We start from the raw sequence: 10257 nt of genomic DNA, 5'->3' as shown, positions 1-10257 counted from the left end.
ACTCATTGGAAAAGACTCTGATGCTGGGAGGGATTGGGGGCAGGAGGAGAAGGGGACGACAGAGGATGAGATGGCTGGATGGCATCACCAACTCAATGGACGTGAGTTTGAGTGAACTCTGGGAGCTGGTAATGGACAGGGAGGCCTGGCGTGCTGCAATTCATGGGGTCGAAAAGAGTTGGACACGACTGAGCAACTGAACTGAACTAAATATGTCATATATTCATTCTGACTGCTTAAATTAAAAGTTCCTCCAAAGAAGTGTTTGTATATTTACCAATTTAACTAACATTTCCATGACTGTGAGAAGCATCTTTTATCCCAATGTTTAATTCACACATCAGTAAACCCTAATGTAACTGTATCACCACATCAACTTCTAGCGGTTAGTATGTCAGTGACAGGCTTCATAAAGTTAAACAGATAACTGCTATTCAAAGAGAATGAAATAAAAAATTATTGTGGTAATCACCAACGTCAAAAGTAAAGAGTTTAATCAAGTCGTTTTTTGGGTTCCTGTATTTTCATTTAAAAATGAGTTTGAGAAATCACAGAGGAAGTTGCTGCTTTCAACATCAAATATAAGTCTAATTAGTGCCTTTTTATTGCAATTAATAACTGTGACACTCAGCATTCTGTAAATCAGCCTAAATAAATTCTCTCGTGTTTTTCTCGCTCTTTTCCTGCTATGTTTCTTGCTAACATTTGGCAACAGAGAAGAGTGTTTGTTTTACTTGGAAAATATAATTACCATTCATACCATCCTGGAGATTTCCTCATGATTAAACAAAGAAGGAAATTTGAAGAGATTTCCAGTTCCCTGTATTGCTTATGTTGTGACTTACAACAGATTCAGAAAGATGTCATTGGTTTTGTATGACAGTATCTCATAGTATAAGCTCATACAAATTTGCTTGTCATCAGTGCTCTATTTATTTGATAATATAAATTTCCATTTGCCCTCCTGTTGAAATTGGCTTTTCAGAAACAAATACCTTTCTTTGAATGGTACTTTATAATTTTCTGGCTGCTATTTATATCCTCTGGTATTTGCTAAAGGTGATAATTATTATACGAGTATTAAATCAACATATAGCCATTCACTTAATTAACCAAGATGATAAAGAGGAATCCCTACTCATGCCCTGACACCTCAAAATAGTAGAATAATAGTAAAATGGAAACAGCCCTGGACTACAAAGCAGAAGACTTGAGCTGGAATGCCAGTACCCTCTTTTAGTTTACTGGTATGGGATCACGTACACATTACTTAAACTCTCTAAGCCTTCATTTATTTAGTTACAAAATCATAATGAACATGTCAGCTAAATTGAATGCAGCATGCAATAGAACACACAGGGTCAAGGCTAATTAAGACAGTAGAGGCCTAAGCAAAATAATGAATGATTGTGCTATTTACTCAAGATAAGAAAGATGGCAAAAAAAAATACTAAGGAAAGAACTGAGGGTTTGTTTTTTCAGATATGTGAAATTTGAAAGATCCATAATATACCTAAGCAGAGATAAGAGAGCAATGGGATATACATGTCTAGAGTTTAAGGAAAATATCAGAACTGAAGATATAAGCATTTCTCACATAATATGTAATAGTTACTTCTACAGCTATGCACCAAGCACTGTCCCAGATATTGTGGGTAACTTATTTATTCCTTGAGATAAAGTTTTGAGTTAGTAGTGAGTATTATTCCATTATTATTATTTTCTAATGCCTTATAATACAGTGTCTAATTATGTAAGCCACCAAAATATTTTTGAATGAATATTCAGCTTATGAATGAAGAAGACTCAGGACAGAAACTTAACCACAACTATTAAGTAGACCACTTGGGAAGCCCAGAAAACCTTCTACTCCAGGTCTTTTTGAAGATTGGTTCTTGGACTTTAGCAGACATCATAATCAACCAGGCTTCAAAACATTTCATCAGGGAGGGAGATGGAGGAGAGGTTTGGGAGGGAGGGGACATGGATGTATCTGTGGCTGATTCTTGTTGATGTATGACAGAAAACCACAAAATTCTGTAAAGCAATTATCCTTCAATTAAAAATTCTTTGAAAAAAAAAAGAAAACAAAAAACATGTCATCAAATATTTTAAAAAATAATAAAAAAGAAACATTTAAAAAATCATTTAATCATGCAAAATGTGGCAAGATAGTCTACTGCAATAATCATGTGTTTTCTTCTTGCTTCTTCCAAGACTCAAAGAATGAGAGATATGCCTCTTCCCCCTACCAGAGAGAAAATGAACCCTGGACTGCTTGGACTGTCTTGCCAAAGGGGAAAGTTAATAAGGCTCCATTTTTTAAATCTTCTACTTACAGGAAGCCACAGAGTTCAGTGAGGATGGGAAGTGGCCTTATCAAGGAAAAGAGGTTCAGTTGCCCAATGCTAGAAAAACAGAAGGTATTTGGAGGTGTGAGGGGTGGGGACCTCTACTTTTTGCACAAAATGCCCTGGATGAGGGGGAAGGTTTTAGAGTGGGCCTTGGGAAGTAAGTTGATTCTTCACTCTGCCTAGAATGCTCTTTCCCCAAATATTCACAAGGCGGGTTCCACACATCATCCAGGCCTCTATCATAGTGTTTCATCATATGAAAAATTAAATGTAGTTATCCACTGTCTTACTGTAGGATGTTCAAGTTGTTTCCATTTTTTTGTTGTTGTTATTACACATAATGATGTTACAAAATTCTTGTACATGACTCCTAGTATACATGTGCAAGAGATGCCCTGATATAGTTGCGATAGAGAGGAATTTGGGAGTCATAGGATGTGTGTATATTGAATTTCACAGGATAACGTCACATTGCCTTCCAGTGTGGGTGTATCCAGAACTCGTGTGCAGCAGGTGCTCACTAGTGTGGTTTCACCAGTTTTTTTTAATGTTGAAATGATTCCATAGTTAAGAAATAGATGCCGTCCTGAGTCCCGTAAGGGTCCCCCTGCAGTTAATATGGCCACAGGGTGACTAAACTATTCTGGTTTGCCTGACACTGAGAAGGTTTGGGGAACACAGGATATTCACTTTTAAACTAAAAAAAGTTCCCAGCAACCTATGACAAGTTGGTCCCACTACCTGACCAGCTTCCCACAGTTCAGTAACTAAAGGTCAATGTCTGACCCGGGGGTTAAGCATCGTGACTATAGACTGTGGTTGCTCCTGTTTATCCTCCCACCAGCAACTTAGCTGTTTCACTTCTCCCTGTCTTTGCCATCACTTGCTACAGTCTTCATTTTTAATTCTTGCTATCTAGGAGTGTAAAATAATATCTCATTCTAATATTAATTTTCATTTTCCTAATGTGACCAATCATGTTTCACAGGATAACTGGCTCTTCACGTAGCTTTATGGAAAAATCACTATGCCAGAGATAGGCTGATATGAGCAGGCTAGGTGAAATGGCTCCAAGCTATTCAAAAACTTCATTTTCTAATAGTCTTTTAAAGATTATCACTCTGGAATGATTCTCTCTCCAACTTTGCTTGGGGTCAGAGCCCTGCACTTCCAAATTGACCATCAAAGTTTGTACTGAGAGCGTCTATCACCATGGCAAAAACAAGCTAGTGAAAGTGAAATTGTTAGTCTTTCGGTCATGACCCACTCTTCGCCACCCCATGGACTGTATCCCACGAGGCTCCTCTGTCCATGGGATTCTCCAGGAAAGAATGCTGGAGTGAGTTCCTGGGTCTCCCACTTTGCAGGCAGATTTTTTTACCATCTGAGCCACCAGGGAAACCCATAAAACAAATTAAATGGTGCCCAAAAGCACTTCCCTAGTGTTTTCAGTTTGGATAGGACATCTGAGGATCCCATTCCAAACCAAAAGAGAAGAAAGCAACAAACTACCATTAATAATGATTATCTAGTCACACTAAGGTGGATAATGAATACATGGGCTTTATTTGACCTAGAAACATATATCAATATGATAGTGCTTATATGAAAACCTTCATTTTCTGGACCGTGTTTATACTCCCCACACTAGTTTACAAAAAATAAACTCAGTGAAATTGGCTCTAAAAGTACAATCCATACAAATTATTACACATCTAAAAATCTGGATAATAATTAGCATAGTCTTAAAAGATAAACCAAATCTAGAAGCAGTTAGAGACTGAAAATGAGGTGTCACAGCTGGCCATCTCATCTTCCAAGATGGCTTAATTATGTCTTGGGAAAAGGGTTGGGGTCAGTGAAGGTGAGAAATGGAGTATTTCCTGTGATATCAGTAAACAAGGATGTGACAGTCATCAGCGATTCCAGCCCTCCCAATGTGAATTCCTGAGCCCTAAGGGAAATTGGAAAGGAGAATACCTGCAACATGGCAGCCATGAGGCTGCAGCCACTCCCTATGGAGAGCACTGAGGAACTCAGGATGTGACAAACACAGGATACTTGCCCAGACAGCTGAGATGTATATGAAAGAATGATTTTAGTATGCCCAGACTCTCGTATCTTCCCATACACAGTGTTAGTCATGCCCAGACTCTCATATCTTCCCATACGTAGTGTTAGTCACTCAGTCATGTCTGACTCTTTGTGACCCCATGGACTATACATACCCCACCAGGCTCCTCTGTCCATGGGAATGTCCAGGCAAGACTATTGGAGTGGGTTGCCATTTCCTTCTCCAGGGGATCTTCCCAACCCAGGCATCAAATCCGGGTCTTCTGCACTGCAGGCAGATTCTTTAACTTGACATATCTGGTTTTCTTTAATTCACAAAAACACTTCTGATATTCAGACTACCTGCCCCTTGTTTCAAACTTCTATAACCTGACTCTCTCAGAATGGTTCTCTCGGGGTCACTTGAGATTCTGTCTCCTGGGCTTGAAGTCCTAAAAATTTCCACTAAATAAAACAACTCCCAACTTTAAGGCTGTAACTATTTTTCAAGTCGACAAAAGTAACTGAGAAGGCACCATGTTAATTCCTGCATCAGATGTGTGATCGCTTAAATCAGTGACATTTTCCTAGTTCAAAAAGCTTTTGCCCAAATTCCATGGCTGAGAGAAATAAAGCATGATTTTAACTTTGAACAGTAGTATTTCTGTGGCTTTTACATTCTACCAAATCATACATTCATGATCTTCCTACAAGTTTAGTGTATAATAAATTCTTTCTTTGCTTTCATGATGTCCTGTTTAAAATAAAAAGAAATTCTATAGCAATATTTCTGGTGCATTATTCATAAATATTTTGCTATGTAGGTAGTCAGGGTAGAAGCAGTAGCGGAGCTGGAGTAGGAGAAAAAGTGGCTCACAAAACCATTTAGAATAAGCTTCTTCTTGGGTAACAATTTAAGAGGTTCAGAAAAGAATCATCTAATCTTCAATTAGCTCCTAACTCCTTGCTTCAATGCCTAGAATCTGATCATTAGACCTTAAATATCAGGCCCTAAAATTTCTCAACAAGAGCACCCTACATATTTCTTTTTTAAAAGCAACTGTTTTAGAATATGTGACTCAAAAATAACATACTACTAATAGATGAGCAGGGAATGGGTGGTGGGGTGGGGGGCTGCACCATCTAACATAGGAGTAAATTCTTGGAATTCTTGCACGTGTCCTTTATGCCTCTACTCAGTTAACTGAAGAAATATGAATCTAAGGCAAGACTTATCTTCTTCCAAGCCCACCCTACTCAATAATAATGAGTCATCTCCCCACCCCATTTTGCCCCTTGTCATAGCCTGCTGCTGCTGCTGCTAAGTCGCTTCAGTCGTGTCCGACCCTGTGCAACCCCATAGATGGCAGTCCACCAGGCTCCCCCATCCCTGGGATTCTCCAGTCAAGAACACTGGAGTGGGTTGCCATTTCCTTCTCCAATGCATGAAAGTGAAAGTGAAGTCGCTCAGTCGTGGTCTTCTCTCCACTACCACATCTTAAGATTCCCACTGGAACCCAACAAGCTTCTGACCATTCATTCCCCAAGCTGCAGAGATGGAGCAGCTAGCCTGTGTGTTTCTAGTTTGTAGGAAACCTTATGCTACCTCATTCACTAAATACAACAAAAGTTTTTGTCTAGCGTTGTCATTTTTAAATGTAAATAATATATCAACAGAAAATGAAATCTAAAAACCTCACTAAGAATTAGAAAACTACTTTTGCATTAAAACCTGAAGTACCATTCAGGCTGAACATTTGGGGAATATTTTTTAACTTTTTATTTTATATTGGAATATAGCCGGTTACTAATGTTGTTTCAGGTGCACAGCAAAGGGACTCAACTATACATATACCTGTATCTATTCTCCCCCAAACTCCCCTCCCACCCAGGCTGCCACATAACATCAAGCAGATGAACATCTGGGGAATTTTAATGGTTTGTGTAGATCCTGTTCTACTCTATGGGTTTCATATGCAATGTCGTTTCATTTTAAGAGCTATATCCAAAGTCTCATAGAGCAATAGGAAAAAGAGGGATGAATGGCAAGTCTCTACAAACACGTAAGCAAATAAACCCGTGTCTGGAAAGGAAACTTCTCTTCTTTTTTAGGTGGACTTCATACAAATCAGCCCTGATTTATGGAGGTGGGGCCTCTGGGAGGTAATTAGGCTATGATGCCGATGGGGCCATGAGGGTGGTGCCCTCACGACAGAATGAATGCTCTGGAAAGAAGAGTAATCGCTCTCTCTCTCTCTGTCTCCATGTATACACACCAAAGAAAGGCCATATGAGGACATGGCCCTGGACATGGACAGAGGATGGCCATTTGTAAAGAAGGATGAAGGCTCCCACCAGCACCGAATCTGCTGGCATCTTGACTTTGGATTTCCCAGTTTCCAGAATTGGGAGACATACATGTTTATTGTTTAAGCTACCCAGTCTACTGTATTCTGTTATGGCAGCCCAAGCTAACTAAAGACATGTTACACAAAGGCAGGAGAACTGTGAAGTTGTTCATCCTTATGGTTATATGCACAGAGACCCTGCACAGAGCCACACGGGAAAATAAAAGTCCTTCTACAAAGGGAAGAGATAAATCAAGCAATGTGTATTTTTTTAATGCTGAAAGAATCAACAAAATAACATACATAGGATGAACACTGAGGGAAGAAAATAAAGGATTTGGCATAAATCTAATTAGTCAAAACAATAAAGAGAGGTTCAGGCTGGTTTTGGTAAACAGTGGGTGGTTTCTGAGTGGAAAGTAAATAAGGGCATTGAGGTACTATACTAATCACATCTGTTCTAACATTGACCTTATAATAATTAAAAATTGATGCTTGCAACATAATACAGCTGTGCAATCATATTTAAACCTAATCATTTCATAGAGAGAGGAAAGTTGTACAAAAAGGTCAAAAACACTTTAATTTCATGACAGTAAATTTACTCTTTATTCCCAAAGTGAAAATGTCTAATTTCTAAAAGAGCAAACCAATAATTACTTATTATAAAGCTATTTTAGTCAATACTTAATTTCTCTTTATTGATTAGTGTTTAGACATTTAAAATGTACCCTACAGCAAGAATATGTGTTTACAATACTATTCTCCCTACCGATGTTTGTAAGTATTACAGGTATTGATTGAAGACATGTCTCAAAAATGCCAAACCTAATAGTAATCATATAAAAAAAGAGTTTGACTCTTTTAAAACTGGAATTTAATTTTTAAATATTTGAATACTAGTGTTCTTAAAGGTCTCTATCATGATTGCTCTTTCTGCCATTATACACTTTAATGATGAGTACTTGATTAAACTGTGCATTATAAATTCCTCCTCTTCTCAAAAATAATAGAAAGAGATAATGTAAAAATGATCAACTCTATCACTCAAAACTAAAACAAAATGTTTTCTTTTTATTTTATGTACCTCTGATTATAAAATAAAAACTGGGATATTATTTCCCCCTTAACTTGCAGTCTGTGTAGCTTAGAGCTCCTTGCAATAAAATGAAATGATGCTTCATCAGGATGTTACTGGGAGTACCAAGGCAATTTACAAACTTTCTATCATTAAGTCTGAGAACATCACTGTGAGGCAGGTATTAATATAACACTTCTCTCCTGAGGAGTTTGATGCACTTTACATAACTTTACTTTATTAACTCTTCCTTGAGCTGGGCAAAAAGGCTAAGATGTCTAACCAGGCACTTCACTCACAAAGCATGCATGGAAATAGAAAAGATTCTATATAGTCACATAGTGTAAATTCACTTTTGCTTCTAATCTGAAATGATGACTAAAGATAAGGCCACTTAATATATTTGGCCTTTGTTAATATTGATTTTAAACAGGTTTGATTTCATTAATTTTGAAGTCAGAAATAAACATAAAGGATTATTAATCTCATTCATTCTTAAGCAATAATTATTTCTGAAGGTGGAAAATCTGTAAGAGTAACAATTAACCTTTCTCTTTACTAAAAACTACAAAAGCAATTTATGATCATAGGGACAAGCATTACAACATTTTAAAGTAAAACCACCTTTCTTAGCAAGAGTATGACTGCTCACAGAGAGGCAGTCAGAAAGGAGCTATAAAGTGAAGGACATAGAAATACTAATAATACCTAGTAGTGTTCACCAAAGGTCAGCCACTATTTTAAGGAAACTACATGTATTAACTCATTTAATTCTTACAACAACTCTGTGAGGTGAGTAGTATTATCCCCCATTTTGTAGATAAGAAAACTGAGCCTTGGAAAGCTGAGCTCATCCTAGGTCACAAATCTACTAAGTGGCAGAGCTAGGATACAACCCAGGTTATATGATTCTAGAGCCAGGGTCTTAGCTGATGCTCTAGAAAGGAAGAAATGCTGTCCCCAGCTGATTCAACGCCCGTCAGAGAGTTTCAAGTCCATAATCTTTTTCCCCTTTAATTGCAACATTTCCCTACCTGGGTCAACTTCACAATCATTACAAAAGAACAGCTACTCAAGTTTGTTGGAGAAGGAAATGGCAACCCACTCCAGTATTCTTGCCTGGAGAATCCCATAGACAGAGGAGCCTGGTGGGCTACACTCCATAGGGAGGGTCACAAAGAGTTAGACACGACTGAAGTGACTGAGCATTCTCAAGTTTGTATATTGTTCTTTCAAAATATGACACCAATATTTAGAAGATGATCACAAGGAGGCAGAATAGTGTAGCGAGGGGTATAGACCTTGGTGTTGGACTTTAAGAGGCTGCCACTAGGCAAGCTACTTCTATCCAAGCTTCATAGAACAGAGATAATGGAACTTACCTCCTGGTACTGTAGGACTTTCCACTCAGTAAGTGGTTGCTATTATAATTAAGTCAATGCAAAAGTATCTGAGCCATTCTCAAAACTGTGAAATTCAGAATTAACAGTGGATTTAGCACATCATAATACTGGTAGTAAATTGAACTGAATCGATTCTTTTACCAAATATATGTTCTACACATTATGCACAATCTTGTTTCATCCTCAGAACCTAGAATTGAAATGTGGCTATGTTCACTTTTGGATAGTAAATAAGCTTAGAGATTTTACTTGTCCACTATCCTGCCAGTTGTAATTAAGATGACTAACCAATTAACTAGATTTATCCCACAAAGCAGAATGAAAACCAGTAAGTGAAGAAATTATTTGAAAAACTTTTCTCTCTCAAATTGTAGAATTGAAATTTTCTAGACTAAAGTTCACTGTGTTAGCTTTTGCTATAATTAGAGTGAAGCTACAACCCAAAAAGAGTAGTTAGAATAGAGATGCTAAAGAGGAAAAATACTGCTCCCAAATAATGCCCCATGTCCAGCATATATCAGGTGGTTCTACTACTTCCAGCAGAGCCACCAAGGAAAACAGCAAGGTCTGGGGTTAGGGTAGGAGATTTTTGAGGGGAGAGTCCAAGAAAAGCAGCCAAGTACTCAAGGGCTAGGGCTTCAGCCAGAGGGAGGCAAGACTGTGGTACTTACAAAGCAGATGTGCCTCATATTAGCCTTGCCTTCACCCAAACATCCTGTAGAGGTCAGTTCCTGTTCTATTCAGAGAAATCTAGAGAAAATACATTATATCGGTCTTTCACTGACCTCCTACCTGAACGTTGACCTACTGCTGTTCCTAAATTGGGAATGCCTTAGTTATGTAAAACAAAAGTACCTCCTGCTACAGTAGAATACTATTTCTTCTGTCTTAATTCAAGTGAAAGAATTTTGTTATTTGCATAGTATCCAATATGTATAGGAAGAAAATTATTTATCATTCTCATTTAAAGAACATGATTCAGAACTGATTATTTCCACAATGACTGAAATAAAAAAAAGTTT

Source organism: Bison bison, unplaced genomic scaffold, assembly GCF_000754665.1.
Source record: "Bison bison bison isolate TAMUID 2011002044 unplaced genomic scaffold, Bison_UMD1.0 scf7180017864533, whole genome shotgun sequence".
NCBI classification, from domain to species: domain Eukaryota; kingdom Metazoa; phylum Chordata; class Mammalia; order Artiodactyla; family Bovidae; genus Bison; species Bison bison.
Note: the sequence above shows the minus strand (reverse complement) of the source record.